This window comes from Schistocerca piceifrons, chromosome 2 (genome assembly GCF_021461385.2).
Source record: "Schistocerca piceifrons isolate TAMUIC-IGC-003096 chromosome 2, iqSchPice1.1, whole genome shotgun sequence".
Taxonomy (NCBI): domain Eukaryota; kingdom Metazoa; phylum Arthropoda; class Insecta; order Orthoptera; family Acrididae; genus Schistocerca; species Schistocerca piceifrons.
The window spans coordinates 1,024,315,883-1,024,338,789 of NC_060139.1; the positions used below are offsets into that span (position 1 = coordinate 1,024,315,883).

The 22,907-nt window shown below is 43.0% G+C and overlaps 1 protein-coding gene and 1 pseudogene across 2 annotated transcripts in view; both read right to left on the reverse strand.

Annotated features, from left to right (window-relative positions):
- The window catches only part of LOC124777123 (androgen-induced gene 1 protein-like), a 213,520-nt gene that overhangs the window by 154,403 nt on the left and 36,210 nt on the right, over positions 1–22,907 (reverse strand). The window lies entirely within an intron of this gene.
- Positions 10,215–10,332, reverse strand: LOC124778723 (annotated as a pseudogene).

Below are 22,907 nucleotides of genomic sequence, written 5' to 3' on the forward strand. Positions count from 1 at the left end.
CGAGGGTAGTTCATTAAGTAATGACACTCTCTTTCTTTGCCAATTTCGATTGGAAAATTGCTGAGTTTGTTGTGGGACATAGTGGAACATTCCCACTTCGGACCCTATAGTGAGAGTTGGCAATGCTCTCTTAGGATGTAAAGGTTGGCTACAGCGCGCATACACAAGCTCTGGAATCTAAGATATTGTTGTCGCGCCTCGCAGCGCACGGATTAACTAGTGGCAGTTTGGAGGCCAGTGTAGGAGCCCGCCTGCTGTGGTGCGCACGTGTGTTGGGCGAGGGGTCGTCGCCGAGCTGCCGTACTGCCGTGTCTGCCAGCAGCGACACAGGATTTGGTATTTAGTTGATATTTTTTTATAATTTGCAGCGCGCTTATTAATTTAAAGAAAAGGGTTTGTGTATGTGCGTAGCGGCAGACGGTAATTTTGATAATGATACGAGTTGAATTCTTAAGGGAAGTCATTGTTAGGCGAATAGATTAAGTATTGATTTTTGTCATCGATTTCTTTTGTAATTGTCAGGGAATTGTTTCACTATTTAATCAATTGAGAAGTATTTCAGTCTGTCTCAAGAGTTTGATTAATTTGTAATATTGCTTTAATGCCACTGGAGGCAGATTTACAAACGAAGCGATTGTTCAAAGGGCTTCTAGCGTTTTGTTAACTGCATGAGAAAGAATCGCTTTCAGAATATAGTTTTTTTGATTGGGTTATCATTTATCGAGTTTAGATTTGACCAAACCCTTTCTCTTGAATTATATGTAGTTGCAGTAAGCAGCAGCAGCCGCAGCAACAGCAGGAGCCGCCATAAAGAACATGCATTGCACTCAGCATGAATAATAGGTTTTTTATGTTTTTGTTAAATAATGGAATGCAGCAGATCAAGCAGTGGCAGCGGAAAGACCGAGGAAGTTACATGTTGCGCACAGGACCAATAAAAAAAATAATAAAGTTTTGGCGATCTCTGTAATAGTAAAGTTTAACAAGAGTACAAGCACGAGATTTTCAGTAGAAAACACGAGATAAGAAGATATAGCTCGCAACTTTCAATAGTTTCATGAAATTCCAACTAGTGACAGTGCAATACGTAGTATTCAAAATGGTGTCATAACGGAGGTGCATTCCAAATATTGAGTTTCTCTTGGTGGAAAACTCCAACACATCAGATATTCATACACACTTTAAGTACGTCTGTGGAGATATGGCAGTGAACAAATACACGATGAATCATTGGGAGAAGCGTCTGTCATCGTCGCAACAAGGTCTCACAAAACTGTTCGATCTTCCGTGTGCTGGCCGGTCGCATACAGCTGTGACTCCTGCCATGTTGGAACGTGCGGACCCTCTCGTTCGAGGTTATCGGCGGATCACAAACAAATAATCTCGCTGCTCAGCTGGGCGAATCTGTTGGCAGTCCTCACATTACCTCACTGGATCGTTCTTCCTCATCCCCCTGTAGCTCAGATCTCGCACCTTCCGATTTCCACCTATCTGGCCCAATGAAGGATGCACTCCGCAGGAAACAGTACTTGGATAGTGGGGAGGTAATAGAGGCAGCAAGACGTCGAGTAATAGAATGGTACCGTGCGGGCATACGTGCTCTCACAGTAAGGTTGCGTAAGGCCGTCGACTTGAACGAAGATTACGTTGGAAAATAGGATTTTGTAGCGAAAAGGACAGGGAATAATGCGGGGTGCAGAACCCAGAATAAAACCGAACTGTCTTCAGAAAGAAAAAGGTTGCATTTCTTACTGAAACAACACCATCTATACAGTAATTTAAGTTATTGCGTTTCAAAATATAGCTTTAAATTGTACAAAGGGCAAAGACCTAGCAAATGCAAATACTAAGCAGTGAAAAATGCTTCATTTAAAGGACAATGTTAACTGCATCTGGCATCCGTCTCGCTGTAAGTACAACAGTTTATGATTATTCGCGCTGGTGGTGATGGGAAAACCGCTGTAGTCATTGACGGCAGACTTCGCGAAATGAACGTCTAGCCAGCAATAAAGTCCAGAGTGTAGTGGATGTCATTGTAACCCGTGCGCACACACTTCAGTGCGTTCCGAATCTAAAAGCGTAAACACAGGCAAGGGCAGTCACTCATATCAGTGGCGCTATCGAAGGCTTCAGGGAAGAGCGAACACTGCCCGACAAGTGTGGCGCCTCAGTACAGGGCTATTACAAATGATTGAAGCGATTTCATAAATTCACTGTAGCTCCATTCATTGACATATGGTCACGACACTCTACAGATACGTAGAAAAACTCGTGAAGTTTTGTTCGGCTGAAGCCGCACTTCAGGTTTCTGCCGCCAGAGCGCTTGAGAGTGCAGTGAGACAAAATGGCGACAGGAGCCGAGAAAGCGTATGTCGTGCTCGAAATGCACTCACATCAGTCAGTCATAACAGTGCAACGACACTTCAGGACGAAGTTCAACAAAGATCCACCAACTGCTAACTCCATTCGGCGATGGTATGCGCAGTTTAAAGGTTCTGGAAGCCTCTGTAAGGGGAAATCAACGGGTCGGCCTGCAGTGAGCGAAGAAACGGTTGAACGCGTGCGGGCAAGTTTCACGCGTAGCCCGCGGAAGTCGACGAATAAAGCAAGCAGGGAGCTAAACGTACCACAGCCGACGGTTTGGAAAATCTTACGGAAAAGGCTAAAGCAGAAGCCTTACCGTTTACAATTGCTACAAGCCCTGACACCCGATGACAAAGTCAAACGCTTTGAATTTTCGGCGCGGTTGCAACAGCTCATGGAAGAGGATGCGTTCAGTGCGAAACTTGTTTTCAGTGATGAAGCAACATTTTTTCTTAATGGTGAAGTGAACAGACACAATGTGGGAATCTGGCGGTAGAGAATCCTCACGCATTCGTGCAGCAAATTCGCAATTCACCAAAAGTTAACGTGTTTCGTGCAATCTCACGGTTTACAGTTTAAGACCCCTTTGTCTTCTGCGAAAAAAACGTTACAGGACACGTGTATCTGGACATGCTGGAAAATTGGCTCATGCCACAACTGGAGACCGACAGCGCCGACTTCATCTTTCAACAGGATGGTGCTCCACCGCACTTCCATCATGATGTTCGGCATTTCTTAAACAGGAGATTGGAAAACCGATGGATCGGTCGTGGTGGAGATCATGATCAGCAATTCATGTCATGGCCTCCACGCTCTCCCGACTTAACCCCATGCGATTTCTTTCTGTGGGGTTATGTGAAAGATTCAGTGTTTAAACCTCCTCTACCAAGAAACGTGCCAGAACTGAGAGCTCGCATCAACGATGCTTTCGAACTCACTGATGGGGACATGCTGCGCCGAGTGTGGGAGGAACTTGATTATCGGCTTGATGTCTGACGAATCACTAAAGGGGCACATATCGAACATTTGTGAATGCCTAAAAAAACGTTTTGAGTTTTTGTATGTGTGTGCAAAGCATTGTGAAAATATCTCAAATAATAAAGTTATTGTAGAGCTGTGAAATCGCTTCAATCATTTGTAATAACCCTGTATTTACGGACCCTGTGCGTTAGTGGCCAGGCCCACGTGACATGCCGGTGGTGGGGGCGATGTCCTCAACGACCGTGGTATGAAGCCTGAGTACCTCTCATCTTTTCTCTGTATCGCTGCTCGGGCTGAACAGGGAATCCGAATCACTGTCAGATACCAAAATGCGTATGTAATGACAAGGCGGTCATTGGAGCAGTGGTCGTCAAACTGCGACCCACAGGCCGAATGCGGCCTGAATCAAGTGCTCGTGCGGTTCGTGGTTATCAGCCGTCTATAATAATATTCTAGTGCTGTCAAGGGAGACTGCCCTCGCAACGCCCTCACATTTAGTGGTAAGATGGCCCAGTGGATAAGTCGTCCAAAATTGAACACAGATGTAGTATGAAAACAAGGCGGACTGAACTGTCAAAAAAAATAAAATAGAAGTAGTGAACGGTGCACGCTTAATATGTGCAATATCAAGTGTACACCAAGAATGACAGAGCCGTGGTTGTGTGGTCATAGTGTTGAACTACAAAGCGGGAGACCCGTTTTCAAATCTCCGCGATGCCCCATATTTCTTTTTTCACAAATTTATGAACCGCGCGTTCGGTAAGTAATGTGTCCGTTCTTTTATAATCTTGGCAGTTCTACATCTACATCTACATGGATACTCTGCAAATCACATTTAAGAGCCTGGCAGAGTGTTCATCGAACCATCTTCATAATTCTCTATTATTCCAATCTCGTATAGCGCGCGGAAAGAATGAACACCTATATCTTTCCGTACGACCTCTGATTTCCCTTATTTTATCGTGGTGATCGTTCCTCCCTATGTAGGTCGGTGTCAAAAAAACATTTTCGCATTCGGAGGAGAATATTGGTGATTGTGATTTCGTGAAAAATTTCAGTCGCAACGAAAAACGCCTTTCTCTTAATGATTTCCAACCAAAATCCTGTGTCATTTCTGTGACTCTCTCCCCCATATTTCGTGATAGTACGAAACGTGCTGCCTTTCTTTGAACTTTTTCGATGTACTCAAAAAATGTTCAAATGTGTGTGAAATCTTATGGGACTTAACTGCTAAGGTCATCAGTCCCTAAGCGTACACACTACTTAACCTAAATTATCCTAAGGACGAACACACACACCCATGCCTGAGGGAGGACTCGAACCTCCGCCGGGACCAGCCGTACACTCCATGACTGCAGCGCCTCAGACCGCTCGGCTAATCCTGCGCGGCTCGATGTACTCCGTCAGTCCTCTCTGGTAAGGATCCCACACCGCGCAGCAGTATGACGGACAAGCGTAGTGTAGGCACTCTCCCTAGTAGGTCTGTTACATTTTCTAAGTTGGTTCAAATGGCTCTGAGCACTATGGGACTTAACTTCTAAGGTCATCAGTCCCCTAGAACTTAGAACTACTTAAACCTAACTAACCTAAGGACATCACACACATCAATGTCCGAGGCAGGATTCGAATCTCCGACCGTAGCGGTCGCGCGGTTCCAGACTGTAGTGCTTAGAACCGCTTGGCCACCCTGGCCGGCCCATTTTCTAAGTGTCTTGCCAATAAAACGCAGTCTTTGGTTAGCCTTCCCCACAACATTTTCTATGTGTTCCTTCCAATTTAAGTTGTTCGTAATTGTAATACCTAGGTATTTAGTTGAATTTACGGCTGTTAGATTAGACTGATTTATAGTGTAATCGAAGTTTAACTAGTTCCTTTTAGCACTCATGTGGATGACCTCACACTTTTCGTTATTTAGGGTCAACTGCCACTTTTCGCACTATTCCGATATTTGTTTCTAAATCGTTTTGCAGTTTGTTTTGATCTTCTGATCACTTTATTAGTCGATAAACGACAGCGTCATCTGCAAACAACCGAAGACGGTTGCTCTGATTGTCTCCCAAATGGTTGATATACATAAGGAACAGAAAAGGGCCTAGGAACGCTAGAAATCATTCCTTTTTTACTCTCTGACTTCTCTGACAGGAAATCACAAATCGAGTGACATAACTGAGACGATATTCCATAAGCACGCAATTTCACTGCGAGCCTCTTGTGTGGTACAGTGTCAAAAGCTTTCCGGAAATCCAGAAATACGGAATCGATCTCTATTGTCAATAGCACTCAACACTTCACGTGAATAAAGAGCTAGTTGTGTTTCACAGGAGCGATGTTTTCTAAACCCATGATGACTGAGTCAATAGACCGTCTTCTTCGAGGTAATTCAGAATGTTCGAACAGAATGTATGTTCTAAAATCCCGCTGCATATCGACGTTAATGGTATGGGCCTGTAATTTAGTGGATTACTCCTACTACCTTTCTTGAATATTGGTGTACCTGTGTAACTTTCCAGTCTTTAGGTACGGATATTTAGTGGAGCGAACAGTTGTATATGATTGTTAAGTATGGAGCTAATGCGTCAGCATACTCCGAAAGGAACCTAATTGATATACAGTCTGGACCAGAAGACTTGCTTTTATTAAGTGATTTAAGTTGCTTCACTACTCCGAGGATATTTACTTCTACGTTATTCATGTTGGCAGCCGTTCTCGATTCGAATTCTGAAATATTTACTTCGTCTTCTTTTGTGAAGACATTTCGGAAAGCCGTGTTTAGTAACTCTGCTGTGGCAGCACTGTCTTCGATAGTATCTCCATTGTTATCGCGCAGATAAGGCATTGATTGTTTCTTGCCGCTAAGATACTTCACATACGACCAGAATCTCTTTGGATTTTCTACCAGGTTTCGAGACAAACTTTCGTTGTGGAAATTGTTATAGGCATCTCGCATTGAAGTCCGCGCTAAATTTCGAGCTACTGTAAAAGATTGCTAATCTTGGGGATTTTGGGTCTGTTTAAATTTGGCATGTTTGATTCGTTGTTTCTGAAACAGTGTTCTAACCCGTTTTGTGTACCAAGGAGGATCAGCTCCGTCGTTTGTTAATTTATTTGGTATGTTGTTGTTGTGGTCTTCAGTCCTGAGACTGGTATGATGCAGCTCTCAATTTGTTTGGTATAAATCTCTCAATTGCTGTCGATACTATTTCTTTGAATTTAAGCCACATCTGGTCTACACTTATATTATTAATTTGGAATGAGTGCAGATTGTCTCTCAGGAAAGCGTCAAGTGAATTTTTATCTGCTTTTTTATAGTTGTCAAACTGTATAATGGTTATAGAACATGAGCCAAGTAAGAAAATATCACTGTCGCAAATAAATGTGATGAGTAGTGAGAGCAGACAAGATGCCGTATAGACCACTCACAGAGCTAAAATCAACAAACTAGCGTGAACTGCGTTCCGACAAAGGAATTCAAGACCAAAACTTCCAAAACGGAACGTTAGAATTCGCTGTTGCAATCGGATATTACACCACGACACAGACACAAATTAGGGTACACCGAACAGACACATCAGTGACCGGAGAGACAGTTCATAACCTTGCGAAGAAAAAAGAATATGGGGCACAAGGGAGGGTTGAACACGGATATTTCCCTTCGCAGTCCAACACCGTGACCACAGAACTGCGACGCCGTGGCTATTTCAATTCAATCGATGTTTCTCATCTTGTGCTTGGACCGTTCACTGTTTCCACTCTGCTTCTTGTTTCGTAGTTCAGTACACCTTCTTCCTGTTTTCATTGTTGATCTGTGTTCAGTTTTTGACGGACTATGCACTGGACCATCTTACCACTGAATGTGAGGAGGATGCTATGGGCAGTTTCCCATGTGAGAACCTCGAGCCGCACCAGCACTTGATTCCGGCAGAATTCGGCCCGCGTACCCAGTTTGACGACCACTCCTTTAGAGTGTTATAGATAGGAAGTTTCTTATGAAGCACATGATCAACATCTACATCATTACTCTGCAAGACACCTGACCATCTGCGGCGCGAGGTACTTGTGGTTACTTATTCCCCTTTCCGGTTCCATCCGCGAATGGTGCGTGGGGAGAACTCTTCCGAAACTTCAGTAGCAAAACTGTCCGTCATCCACAAGGCCTTTTGTAGCGTCAACCACTGGACTTTGTTGAAAGGCTCTGTAACGCTCTCGCGCCGAAACGCGCCGCTCTTCATTGGAGCTTCTCTTCCTCTTCTGTCAGTCCTGCCTGCTTGGGGCCCCAGATGATGACCAATATTCAATAATCCGTCGAACAAACGGATTGCAAGCCATCTCCTTGCTCGACGAATTACATTTCCTTAAGATTCTTGCTATGAATCTCAGTCTGGCGTCCGCTTTTCCCACTATTTCTTTTATGTGGTCATTCCACTTAAGGTCGCTGTGAATAGTTACTGCTAGATATTTTTACAGTAGTTACTGTTTCATGCAGTTTGTCATTAATAGTGTAGCAATGTAGTAGTGGATTTCTTTTTCTTACGAGGGTAATCCAAAAAGTAAGTTCTCCTATTTTTTAACTACAAAACTCTGTGTGGCAGTTGCTCACACTGTTATGAAGAGTGCTTCACACGCTTTGTGTAAACATGCGCACGCCGCGCTGAGGCGCTGTCTTGGCTAGGCAGCCGTTGAGAATGGAGCTCCCTTTGGATGTTACCGCCAAGTGAGAATTGCGCGCAGTTATTCGGTTTTTGAACGCAAAGGATACGTTCCGATTGAAATCCATCGCCAATCAATTGACAGAAGTGTATAGTGAATCGTACATGGATATCAAAAATGTTCGTAAGTTGTGTAAAGAGTTTGCAGTCTGCCGGTAAAGTCATGACAACCGTTTTTTGGGATCAGAAAGAGGTATTATTGGTCGACTTTATCAATTAACGCTGACCGGTACTGTGAGACTCTGAAAAAACTCAAACGGGCAACTGAGAACCGGAGAAGAGGAATGTTGAGCAAGGGCGTACACATTCACCATTACAACGCTCGCCCACACATCACTCGGCAAACCGTTGCTCTCCTGCAACAGTTTCAGTGGAACATAATCACCCACCCACCCTATAGTCCTGACTTGGCGCCCCGTGACTATCACCTGTTCCCTAGGTTAAAAGAACATTTGGCCGGAAAGCGATTCAGCTCCGACGACGAGGTGAAAGAAGAGGTTCGTAACTTTCTGAACAACATGGCGGCGAGCTGGTATGACATGGGCATACAAAAACTGCCACAGCGTCTACAAAAATGCATCGACAGAAATGGTGATTACGTCGAAAAATAGCTAAACATTCAAGCTGTAAACTGATGTAAAATATAGAAATAAACAAGTCTATGAACTTATAAACAATAGGAGACTTTACTTTTGGGATTACCCTCTTATGTATGCGCAATATCTTACATCTATTTACCTTCGGGATCAGCTACCAGTCCCTGCACTAGTCATCAATGCTCTGTAAGCATTTCTGCAAATCGTTACTGTCTTCTGGCATTGCTACATCACACTCCTTAGGCGTGCTCCAGAAGAGAAAATCCGAAGATTTTGTTCCGATAAGAGACACGTGTTGAGTTGCATTTGCAAGGAACTCTTGAACAAAGCTGCAAATCTGGCCTGATAGTCGGTAAGCCGCCCCCTCTAGAAACACGTAGTTTAATATATAGAATTTACTCTAATAATATGGTTCAGATGGCTCTGAGCACTGTGGGACTTAACATCTGAAGTCATCAGTCCCCTAGACTTACAACTGCTTAAACGTAACTAACCTAAGGACATCACACACATCCATGCTCGAGGCAGGATTCGAACCTGCGACTGTAGCGGTCGCGTGGATCCGTACTGAAGCGCCTAGAACCGCTTGGGCACAGCGGCCGGCTCTAATAATATATTTTCCGGAAAATCTTGTTTCCCTTGGAGACCATTTGGCGCCCCCTGCAAGTGGCGACCCCTCCAGTACTGCGCCATCTTGCTGGGTGATTATGACCGTAACGAAAACCAAATATAAATGAGAAATACATTCACTTTGATGACTGAATGATACACCTAAGAACGTTGTTTGCTCGACTTCAACAAATGTGAAAAGACTGGCATTAGAAGCCAAGCAGCAGCAGCAGCAGCAGCAGCAGCAGCAGCATGAACGTGCACAGTTTAAGAGCCTAACGCACAGAACAGTTGGGAGGCGTTCTTTATACGGCAATGAATGTCAAATAGCTGATTATGCATATAGCGAGTTAGCCGCAGTAATCTCCCAACACTGTCAGCAACGCAAACGACAAAGTGCCCCAGCGCGTTGAAGCAGACAAGCACATTTCTTTAAGGAGCAGCTAACGTGGAAACATTTGTTAAATTACCTGTACCTGTCGCTTACACCAACTCTTGTTTGCTGCGCGTCTCGAAATTACAGTGAAGCCTGTTACCGAAAGGGTCGTTGCCCCTTTTTTACAAATGGCATTCTCAGATCTTAAGAACGCCTTCACGCGGATGTCCCCAGAATGTTGTCGGGGATACGATATTTAGTTAACAAGTAAACGGCGAAATGCTGAAGCTGTATAGTGACTGATTAAAACAGTATAACTAAACTATCAGTGACTCCGTGGAAAAAGGCATCGAGCTATGTTGCTACCATCGCCCTCTTTGCTGGAAGCACTCTCACTCCGTCTTCAGGCCGCAAGTGGCCCATCGGGACCATCCGACCGCCGTGTCATCCTCAGATGAGGATGCAGATAAGAGGGGCGTGTGGTGAGCACACGGCTCTCCCGGTCGTTATGATGGTTTTCTTTGACCGGAGCCGCTACTCTTCGGTCGAGTACCATCACGAGGCTGAGTGCACCCCGAGAAATAGCAACAGCGCATGGCGGTCCGGATGGTCACCCATCCAAGTGCCGGCCACGCCCGACAGCGCTTAACTTCGGTGATCTGACGGGAACCGGTGTATCCACTGCGGCAAAGCCGTTGCCGTCTTCGCTGGCAAGGACACTGGAGATTCCCGGCTTCCGCCTATACCCATCCATAATATCTTTAATACGAACGAACAACTGCAATAAGGAGATATGACTTACGTTGATACCACACCTAGCTAGATGAAATTTGGGCCGCAAATAGAAAGAACTGCTAAATTGTAGAACAGAAAGTAGCTAAAAGAAATACGGAGTGAGAAGAACGATAATGACAATTACTCATGGACAGAAGCTATACTGAAGTAACCACGATTTATGATGAATATTTGGATATTACAAAACGCGGGACATGTTTCTTAATAGACTGGGTGATCAAGGACGGTAGTGTATGTTTTGCAGCGTGCTACCGTGTAGAAGGCTCGTAAAAAGTTATTGTGGTAGGGTGTTGCATTCCTCCAGCAACGCGGTTCACAACTGTTTGATGTCCGTCGGTGCTGGTGGTTGGTGCTGCAATACTTCATCCCAACGCATCCCACATGTTCTCGATGGGAGCGGGGAGGTCAGCTGATTCGCCGAATATCCAAGAGCTCATCCACCTGCGCTGTTCAATGCGACCGTGCACTGTCATGCATGAAAGGGCCAGTGCCGAATGCAACCCTCAAAAGAAGCCTATGGGGAAGAAGCACAGTGCCACAACAACGCTGATTAGTGAGTGAACATTTGTCTGTCACTGGAATCTCACATGGCGAGAGGTGAAAACGCGTATTGCACTCACGAAAATTGTCAAATGTGATCGTCTTACCAATGCAGGTATTAAGGTATAAGACTTAATGTTGCATGTGCGTATTAACCTTCCAATCTTTAAACTCAATATATTCTCTGGTCAACGTTGCTTGATACTGAATTACTTCCCAATTATCAACTTTTCAGGTGTGCCTTGTTGTCACCGCAAGGTCTCAGGCGTCTCGACACGGCACGCGTGGCTCCCCCCCCCCCCTCACCCCTCCCCCTCCCCCTCCCACGCGTCGGAGGTTCGCGTCCTCCCTCGGGCATGGGTGTGTATGTTGTCCTTAGCGTAGGTTAGGTTAAGTTAGATTAAGTAGTGTGTGAGCTTAGGGACCGATGACCTCAGCAGTTTGGTCCCATAGTCCTTACCACAAATTTCCATTTCATGTGTGCCTTAGACCCTGACTTTTTAGTTTCATTTTTTTTATGGACGATAGTGCGCGACCGCTTCGAACAGCACAGGCGGAGCAGCTATTGGAGCGAGTGGCCCGACTAGCGCAGCGCTAATAAGGTGTTGTGGCTCCCAGACTGGAGAGTACTTTAGCTTGACGACGCTCATTAATTCAAGCACTCTCCCCGAGGTCGCGCATTTGAAAAGCCCTTGTTTCATATCCATCACAGAGGGGTCTGACTTCACCATTGGTAATCGAAGCTGGGACCACCGTGCGAAAAACCGTCGCTAGCGCTATTTCACGATAGCACAGATGGTAATTGAGGATGTTAATCTCCTGTTTTGGAGGGGTAGAATGCGCTAGGTGACGATCAGTTTGGCTTTAGGAAAAGTAAAGGGACGAGAGAGGCAATTCTGACGTTACGGCTAATAATGGAAGCAAGGCTAAAGAAAACTCAAGACACTTTCATAGGGTTTGTCGACCTGGAAAAAGCGTTCGACAATATAAAATGGTGCAAGTTGTTCGAGATTCTGAAAAAAGTAGGGGTAAACTATAGGGAGAGACGGGTCATATACAATATGTACAACAACCAAGAGGGAATAATAAGAGTGGACGATCAAGAACGAAGTGCTTGTATTAAGAAGGGTGTAAGACAAGGCTGTAGCCTTTCGCCCCTACTCTTCAATCTGTACATCGAGGAAGCAATGATGGAAACAAAAGAAAGGTTCAGGAGTGGAATTAAAATACAAGGTGAAAGGATATCAATGATACGATTCGCTGATGACATTGCTATCCTGAGTGAAAGTCAAGAAGAATTAAATGATCTGCTGAATGGAATGAACAGTCTAATGAGTACACAGTATGGTTTGAGAGTAAATCGGAGAAAGACGAAGGTAATGAGAAGTAGTAGAAATGAGAACAGCGAGAAACTTATCAGGATTGATGGTCACGAAGTCAATGAAGTTAAGGAATTCTGCTACCTAGGCAGTAAAATAACCAATGACGGACGGAGCAAGGAGGACGTCAAAAGCAGACTCGCTATGGCAAATAGGCATTTCTGGCCAAGAGAAGTCTACTAATATCAAATAGCGGCCTTAATTTGAGGAAGAAATTTCTGAGGATGTACGTCTGGAGTACAGCATTGTATGGTAGTGAAACATGGACTGTGGGAAAACCGGAACAGAAGAGAATCGAAGCATTTGAGATGTGGAGCTATAGACGAATGTTGAAAATTAGGTGGGCTGATAAGGTAAGGAATGAGGAGGTTGAGCGCAGAATCGGAGAGGAAAGGAATATGTGGAAAACACTGATAAGGAGAAGGGACAGGATGATAGGACATCTGCTAAGACATGAGGGAATGACTTCTGTGGTACTAGAGGGAGCTGTAGAGGGCAAAAACTGTAGAGGAAGACAGAGATTGGAATACTTCAAGCAAATAATTGAGGACGTAGGTTGCAAGTGCTACTCTGAGATGAAGAGGTTAGCACAGGAAAGGAATTCGTGGCGGGCCGCATCAAACCAGTCAGTAGACTGATGACCAAAAACAACAACTCCTACAAGGTAACATTTAAGTTTGCCGTTGTTTTCATTAAACCACTTCAGCAGGCGCATTGGGTACTGCCTTAAATTGAACACCTCGACCATCCCTCCCGACTCAGCTGATGCCTGGCCTCTGTTGTCATAGATAACAATGGAGTTTAAAAGTCTATGAAGCTTAGAACATGTTAAGTTATCTCAGCATCTTCCCTGTTTCGAACTACGCCTCTTTAATTGGTGTCGCTCTTCAAATCCCTCTGTCATTTAAGGGGAATTGGGACGCCCTATCTCGGCAACGCCGAACTTTGTCGTTTGGCTTCCCTATGTTTCAGAAACCACTGAAGCAACTAACATAAAACTTACAGGACGTGGTATGTTCCGAGCATACTGAACTACAGCCATTGCATTTCAGCCACTGCGTTCGGAAATACAATTTCTTTAATTACCCATTTAGAATTATGTGTCGTGCGGGATTAGCCGAGCGGTCTGGGGCGCTGCAGTCATGGACTGTGCGGCTGGTCCCGGCGGAGGTTCGAGTCCTCCCTCGGGCATGGGTGTGTGTGTGTGTGTGTGTGTGTTTTTGTCCTTAGGATAATTTAGGTTAAGTAGTGTGTAAGCTTTTGGACTGATGACCTTAGCAGTTAAGTCCCATAAGATTTCACACACATTTTTTTGAGAATTATGTAATTTTTGTCCTTTCTCTCAAATAGTTTTAATTACATTTTTCTTTTACTTCAGTAGACTCGCGATATGTATGTTGCTACCTGTCACGGGACCAAAGTTTTCCAGTGCCATCACGGATTCTTCGTCGCTTCAACGTAGTAATTTAGAGGCTCGAAAGTTGTTAATATGTAATATGCAATAATGTTCTGTAATTAAAGTATTTGTGTGACAAACTGTTGTAGAAAAGCGAGCAAACGTTGACGCTTGACAGTCGAGCAAGTAGCGGCAAAGAGTCTCCATGCGGCGCCAGCAGAAGCCAACAATTGTCCGTGCCAGAGATACCATCCGATCTAGCTGGCCACTATTCGTCGCAGCGAAGGCTGCAGATGAATGAATAGTTAATTGTTAAAAGCAATGGAATCGTGACATGATTGTCGAAGTTCCCCTTTGGTTATTGGGTGTTAAAAAGTTCAGTCCTATGCGATGGCTGCTCTGTGAAAGCTCTAGTTATACATCGCGTGTAACGGTCAGCCAGGGAAAGGCAATTGATCGTGGATCTAGTCGAGACCGCGAATATGGTCCATAAATTTGAATGGAGCTATAGACTGTGTTCCGATTTTGGATCACTGAGTTAGTGTGATCGGTCTTCGTAGACGAGTTCTGCAGTTGTCTGCTTTGAGTTTATGCTGTTCCGTAAGAGAAATTTAGAGTACACTGAGGTCAATTAATTTGAGATTCTTCTGGTCGTAAGCCCTGGTTGGTTTAGCTACGACATCGTACTTGTTAGTTGTCGCTGGTAGGACGTAGATATAGTTTATTCGTGGTCACAGAGGTCAAAAGTGACGGGCTAACTTGCTGAGGAAACTTACACTCGATTTGAGGAAGCTGTGTTCCTTATTTGGAGAAGCTTTGTGTTCATAAGTCATAGTCACAGAATTGGAATATTAGTGCTATTAGTGATTTTCCTGATGTGCACAAGTCTTTAAAAGTCGTTGTGGTTGCATTTTGTGTTGTTTAGAGGAACGCACGCTCTAAGGTGATTAAGCGTTTGCGATAATTTTGTGGTTGTTATAAGACACGCACTCTAAGGTAACTGAGTGTTCAGCGGTTGTGTTTGTTGCGGTTTTAGTACGCACTGCTGGTATAGTGGAACATCATAAGTGATTTGGGTACCGTTGAGTTAAAGTCTCAATCGGTGTTTAATAAGAGCCGAGAACCAGACTCTGCACGGTTTACATTGAGAGAACAGAGCTATTGTTGCCCGTAAATTAGTAGCTTTAACAGTGAGAATAAGTTTGTGCCCTAGCGGAACCGACTGACGTAACACTACGATATTCCGTTGCTTGACAGGGTGGCGAGTGACAAATTACGGACTGTTGGTGGGAACACGAAAGTCAGCACCTGAAGAGCCTGAGCTTTGCTTATAATTTTAAATTTAGTACAAAAATGTTTGTGCCACGTAGACTTTTTGTTTTAATCTTTTTGTCTTTCTTCATTTCCGATTTGTGTGGAGTTTAGATTTGATGTCACTCGTTCAGATTAAAGTTAAAAAGTTGTATTGAAATTAATTAATTGAATTAAATGAAGGAAGAGTCAGACTGAAATCTTCGTTACGTGTTTCAATTTAGTGGAAAGGATAGAATGCCCACTGAAGTAGATTTACACAAGTAACGTAAGCAAGGGAAAGATTATTTTGAGTTTCAAAGCTTTCAAAAGCGACTACGCCTAGATTAGTAAATTTCAGTAATGGCAAAGATAAAAAACAAAGAAGTTCGTCGAACTTTTAACTCAATTACGATTAAGACAGTTCAGTAAATATTAGAAAAGGTTTGAATCAGAATTTCATTTGAGTTATATAAAAGAAAATAATAACGTTCATAATTAAAAGCTTATTTCAAGGTTTTAAGGAAGTAAAGATAATAAAAGGGATAATAACAGAGAGATCAGTTATCATCGAAGTTAATATTATCGCAGAGCTAGCTATCGCTATATCACTGGTTTATAGTAAAATTATAGCTTTGGTTTTAACATTGGAGACATTTTATTAAATCAGTACTTACCGCAAGCAAGATTAGTAGTAGCTACGGTAAATATTCAATGTGTGTGTTGACGTACATTGCATTTTTCGTAGTAACGTGACCCGCTCCGCTGTAGAGCATGTTACCGACCGATAGCTTTGTTTTGAGATAAATAACGACCTTTATCTGTAGTTATCTCGCATCATGAAGCTATTAACTGCCTTGAAGAGATTGAAACGTAAGTATTTTAACTGATAGCATCACAGTAGGCGTGATATTACGAGTATACAGGGTGGTCCATTGATAGTGACTGGGCCAAACATTTCACGAAGTTAGCATCAAACGTGACAGGGGAAAACAGATGACGCTGCCATAGGTCAAATTGATAGAAACAGCATTATTTAAAATAAGTATCCCCGTTTTTATTACATATTCGTATAGTACGTAAATAAATACGAATGTTTGATTTGGAACCTTTGTTTCGCTTTGTGATGAATGGCACTGTAATGTTCCAAGACTTATAATACGCCTCACCCATCTGGATGAACAGTTGGTAACAATTTGGTTTTTTACATTAAAAAACAAAAAGTAGTTTATTGCTATTGTTCCGATGTGATACGTTTACTTTTGTGACCTTATCATAAATTATGGGATCGAATGCTGTTACTGCGTGAGCAGCCGTAATAATCTCATTAATGTAATAAATGCTCAAAATGATGTCCAGCTTTAATGCATTTGACAATACGCATTATGAAATTCCTCTCAAGAGCTAGTAGATTGCCTTTAGTAATTGTCGCACATGCATTGACAATGCGCTGAAGCATGTTTTCAGGCGTTGTCGGTGGATCACAATAACAAATATTTTTCAATTTTTCCCAAAGAAAGAAGTCCGGAGATGAAAGGTCCTGTGAACGTGCAGGCCATGCTTCTACGACCAAGCTACCTGTCATGAAATATTCCATTGACTACCGCTTCAACTGCACACGTGCTATGTGCTGGACAACCGTCATGTTGAAAGTACATCGCCGTTCTGTCATGAAGTGAAAAATCTTTTAGTAGAATCGGTAAAACATTAATTAAGAAATCGGCATACATTGCACCATTTAGATTGCCGTCGATAAAATAAGGACCAATTAGATGTCCTCCCATAATTCCACACCATACATTAACCCGCCAGGGTCGCTGGTGTTCCACTTGTCGCAGCCACCGTGGATTTTCCGCTGCCCAGTAGTGGATATTATGCCGGTTTACGTTACATCTGTTTGTGAATGACGCCTCGTCACTAAATAGGACTCTTGAAAAAAACCTGTTATCGTCTCGTAATTTATTTTGTGCCCAGAGGCAAAAATTTACAAGACGTTCAAAATCATCGCCATGCAATTTCCGGTGCATAGAAATATGGCAAGGGTGAAATTGATGTAGAATTCTCAAAACCGACGTTTTTGAAATTCCCAATTCCCGCTCAATTTGTCTGATATTAATGTGCGGATTAGCCTCAGACACTTATTTGGGCATCTTCATTTGTTGCAGTTCTTGGTTGCGTCGTCTTCTTTGGCTGAACGCTTCCCGTTTCTTTAAATACATTAACTATCCGACGAAAGGTCCGGACACTTGAATGCTGTCTGTCAGGATAACGATCAACATACATAGCACAAGCTTGTTGGGCATTTTGATCACAATAGCCATAAATAAACACCATGTCTACTTCTTCTGAGACTGTTAAACGTTTCATTTCAACAAGATTATGTCTTCCGCGTAATTATTGTGACTGGAAAAGTGCGTTATTAGGCCTAGTTTAAGTAATGAATTGCGCACAATGCTATCGGGTGCGTTCCTACATTACATCGCCATCCATTACAAAGCGAAGCAAATGTTCCAAATCAAACATACCTATTTATTCACGCACTATACGAATATGTAATAAAAAAAGTGGTTACCAATGCTGTTTCTATCAATTTGACCCATGGCAGCGCCATCTACAGGCCATCCATAGCGCCGTCTGTTTTGCCCCGTCACGCTCGAACAGATTTATTGTTCTTATTTTTTCGTTTGATGCTAATTTCGTGAGATATTTGGCCCAGTCACTGTCAGTGGACCACCTTGTGTAATTCCTATAATAGTTACTGGATTATTTATTTCTTTAGTAAAGTACTGTACGACAGAATTAGAGATCGTGTTTGGATGTCATTTTAAAGTGCCATGGGAACAAAGATTAGTCAGTTTACATTTGCTATCAGAAATAATACAAGCGCTGACGAGTAATGGCTTTTCACCACTTCCTACGTGTTTCAATATTATTGATGGGCACAGTAAATTTGATTTAGAGCAGTTGACATATGCACGTACTAGTGGCATATGCCTGCGTTGTTCTGAATGCTTTATTTGCGCGCCGCCACTAGAACGAAGAAGTAATTAACAATCCTGGATTAAAATTTAACGTTCTATCAGTACTGGGGACGAGGTATGGCTAATCGTAAAGGCAACGCTGTGTCATTTTGGCCAGGTTAGCGTAACGTTTCGCCACGCCACTCTACATATACATATAGTAAGAAGTGCACAGTACATACTCCCTGAAAATTTGAATGCTCTGCTCTGAGATTCAGGGAAATATGCAACAGAAAATGTAAATTTTCAGATACGGTTTATAGAGTTTCAAAAAACAAACTAACTTTATATATGCTTTAGTTTTGCCCACTCAGAAGCACCCTGCACAATACTGCGAACCATAATCTTTATCTTTTTTAAAAAGTTCTTGTTCTTCTCTTCTCTGCGTTAATCCTTAGTGGCCAACTGCACTGCATTCCCATATGCTGTTACACTTCCACCCTACCAACGTTGCTATCATTAAAAGCAATAACAGCATCACTGCCCTTGTATCTTCAGTCCAACAACCAAAATTTTATAATCGAATCCATATGAGATTATTGAAAGATTCATTTTAATTTTAAGTATGACCATGCACACTTCTTCAATAGTTCAAGATATGCCAGGTCTCTCTAAATAGATTTAATGACATCCATGATTGCTGCCGACGTGGAATGTTTGTAACTGTACGGATTATGTGAGTACTGGGCATTGCTGTAATTGCACTATTAATCTTGTCTAGGAGGACAAAGTTGGTGTATTAGTTTTTCATCTGTTGACAGTCCGTGGAAAGAGATAGCTCATATTGCCTGATGCAATTTCAACAAATCACCAGTACTATTTCTAATAGCCATCCCATAATATTGCTGTAGTTCATCAATAACTTTGTCTGTCAGCCTGCCTCTTATGGTTTTACCATTGGAAACTTTCTTGTCTCTCAAATTTTGTTTCAACTTCTTCAACTTGTTGCCATCCTCTTCTGGACATGAAGACATTCCAGTTTTGTGATAGTCTTAGCATCACAAGACTTCTCGACTACTACACTGTTGTATGCTTTTGAGTCCCCGTCACGTAAGAACTTAGTGCAACAGACAACTCCATTCATTCATAGATCGACTAAAAATTTCAATAGCTGCAGAGGCCACCATACCACCACCTGTTCCTTCATTAATTTCTATCACAGATATGTTGTTCTTCACTCCCTGATTTACATTTTTTAAAATGTTTTGTTGCATTCTGGAAGTCTATTACCTTTCCAGTATCCACACTGGTCACTGTAGCAACAGTATTCTTATAACTGCAGCCGCACTTCTGCCAAGTGGCTGGTATGTTACTCAACTGTCATTTATTTAGCAGCTTAATTGACTCACATGCAACAAATTCCACAGCAACTCCAGTACATCCTGTATACTTACTATTTCTACAAGCTCGGCGTGACATGGTCATTACAGCACACAGCTCACATCGTGTCCTTTGCAACTAGCTCTCAGTCGATAAAATTCTTTTACACTTATGAGAACTCCAAAAGAAATGAGTATATTTACAGCTAGAACAATCAATGACAAGTTTCGTGGCTAATCCAATTGAAACCTCACTGTTTACATGTTAGCTAACTGGCCCTCCACATACTTTACAACACACACTCACCTAACACCTTTATTAGGGTGTTTAAATATATCAGAATATAACCTAACGTAAATTTTAAACCACTTTACGTTTCAGAAAATTGTGTTTCACAACATTTTGTTTTAGTCTTCGAAACACTAATGGGTGTTTCTCTAGATACTGACGAGTTGGGCTGTGTGTTGTCGTCTAACTTCACACGCCGTATGTTGAACACAATGTTTCTCTTTCTTCGAAAATCTATTACCATGAAACCAATGTTTCTTAAACACACTTCATTTTGGTGTCATATTTTACTTTTTGAGAGACGTACCTGTTTATTCGTCACTTTGTCCATTTACACATAAAACGGGGAACCGCGCTGCTGCTACGGTCGGAGGTTCGAATCCTGCCTCGGGCGTGTATGGATGTGATGTCCTTAGGTTAGATTTAAGTAGTTCTAAGTCTAGGGGACTGATGACCTCAGATGTTAAGTCTCATAGTGCTTAGAGCCATAAAACGCGTGTTTATGCTACGAAGCGATACTATACTGTTTTCTACAGGTGTTTCCAATACAAACAACGTAATTTCATCTTTATAAAAGTACAGACCTCGAAGTCTGTACAAATGGCTACCGACTTTATTATATCTTGAAGCAATGCATGTAAAAATCTTAACATTTTCAACCAGTGTAGACGATATTTAAAAACCTTACTTCCAGTGCGAGTTCATAACTGATTTTGTATATAACTACGCGTCTTTTTGTGCAGAAAATCGTAAAATTTATAATGAGATAAAAATCCGAAAAATGTAAAAAAAACTCTTTTTACTTTCAAACTCCCGTTAACGTCTTTGAAATTTAGTTCCAATTATCGCCATACATCTCTAAATGAGTTACATAAATACTGATTCCTTGTTACTTTACTAAACCACCAATATGGCAACTTTTAAATACTGTTACACATTTTAGAGGGAAAAGGAACTGAGTCCGAATAACACGAAATTAACTCGCATTTATTATGCGCGAAATATACGTTATATATATATATATATATATAATAACCCGGCTTCGCACGACTTGCACTTCGTATCTACTTGTCTGCGCAGCGATAGTTTTTTGACGGGTCGTTGCGCAGAGTTATTAAAGTCAGAGAACAACGTTACGTAACTGTATATTAACTAAGTACAGTTACACGATCCAGTCACGTTAATGTGACCGCCTCTAATTTTCGACGTCAACGCGCAATAGCCGTTTACTGGCGGCAGGGGCAGCACTAACAGTGGATGGTATATAAAGCGTATCGCGGGGGGGTGTCTGGATGCGGGGAACTGTGCAGTCTTTATCTGAAAGCGGAAACTGAGCGATTTCTATTGACGTCCAAATGGCTATGATCATTGGTTTTCGGACGGAGAGTGGAAGCATTTCCGAAACGGTGGCTCCTCAACGACCTTCAGCGAACGTTGCTGCTTTTGGGCATCAGCAAGCATGCGCCCGTTTCATGTATCCGTGCTGACTGCTGTTCAGCGGCTATAACAGCTGAAATTTGCACGGGAGTACCGTAACTGGACGTCCACTGTCCACTGAGTGGCGACATGTGGCATTTCAGATGAATCACATTTTATGAACCATCGGACGAGAAACATCTGAAAGCAAAAACCTTGCCGCAATGCGGTTGGTCTGAGGGATATTTTCGTGGCATTCCATTGGTGATCTCATCATTCTGGGAGGTACGATGGATCAACACAGCTATGCATTTATCCTTCGAGATCATGTCCACCACTACATCTAGTTTGTTTTTCCTTAGCTCTATGGCATCTACCTGCAGGACAATGCAACATGCCACACAGCTCGCATTGAACGTGCGTTGTGGGAATGGCACCAGGATGAATTTACCGTACTCCCCTGGCTACCAAACTCCAGGATCTAAATCCAATCGAGAATCTGTGGGACCACAACGATCGAGCTATACGAGCCGTAGAACCTAAACGGAGAAACCTAGTGCAGGTGTACATGACACTGGAGTCAGCATGGCTCTACATCTCTGCTGGTACCTCATTGACTTTCTTCCAGCACGTCCGCACTGCAAAAGGTTTTTAACAGGTGGTCACATTGATGTGACTGGACCGTATAGAATAACGTAAACGATTTAAACAGAGCACGCCAGAAAAGTTCTCAGGAGGCACGACTTAATCGACCATCATCATCATCATCGTTCATCCAATTTGCACAAAATATTTATACACACAGACCTTCCTCGTGAATCAGTCTGACTACGAGGAAAAACCTACGAATATTCCTGAGATTAGCCTGCACATACAGATAGAAAAACACGGCGAGGAGTCGGCCGGGGTGGCCGAGCGGTTCTAGGCGCTACAGTATGGAACCGCGCGACCGCTACGGTCGCAGGTTCGAATCCTGCCTCTGACATGGATGTGTGTGATGTCCTTAGGTTAGTTAGCTTTAAGTAGTTCTAAGTTCTAGGGGACTGATGACCTCAGAAGTCCCATAGTGCTCAGAGCCATTTGAACCATTTGAAATGCGAGGTACTAATTTATACCAACGCCTATGATGAGAAAATCGACCTTGCGAGCTACAGCAATCTTGCGATGCCCAATCGACTAAAGCTTCGTGAGAAAGTTCAAATGTTTCAAATGGCTTCAAACACTATGGGACTTAACATCTGAGGTCATCAGTCCCCTGGACTTAGAACTACTTAAACGTAACTAACCTAAGGACATTACACACATCCATGCCCGAAGCAGGATTCGAACCTGCAACCGTAGCAGCAGAGTGGTCCCAGACTGAAGCGCCTAGAACCGCTCGACCACAGCGGCCGACTCGTGAGAAAGAAACGTCACAAATGCTGCCGTTATAAAGTATAGCCAGGTGACTATTTCCTTAACGCAGCAGGCTGGATATATGATATAAACACGTGGAAGTAGAATATTTCATCTTTGGATGCCTACGATTAATCCCTTGTGGACGACAATAACATTGATTTTAAATTCCGTATAAGCTAGTGTGCATCTGCCAGAATCGAGGTGCCAATATTTTGCTGTTTGCGAAAGATGTGCAATTCTCTGAATGGCGATGCGGTAGCGTGTGGAATACAGTCCCGGGGATGCAGGTGCACGCCCGGGCTTTTGGCACCGATCCAAAAACGTGTAGACGGCGATCGATGTTTCTGGGTGCCAGGCCTTACGCTCTTTCCAGCAGTCATTAGACATCACGGAAACGTCATAACTGAAACTGGGGTTCCCCCTGCAGCACCAA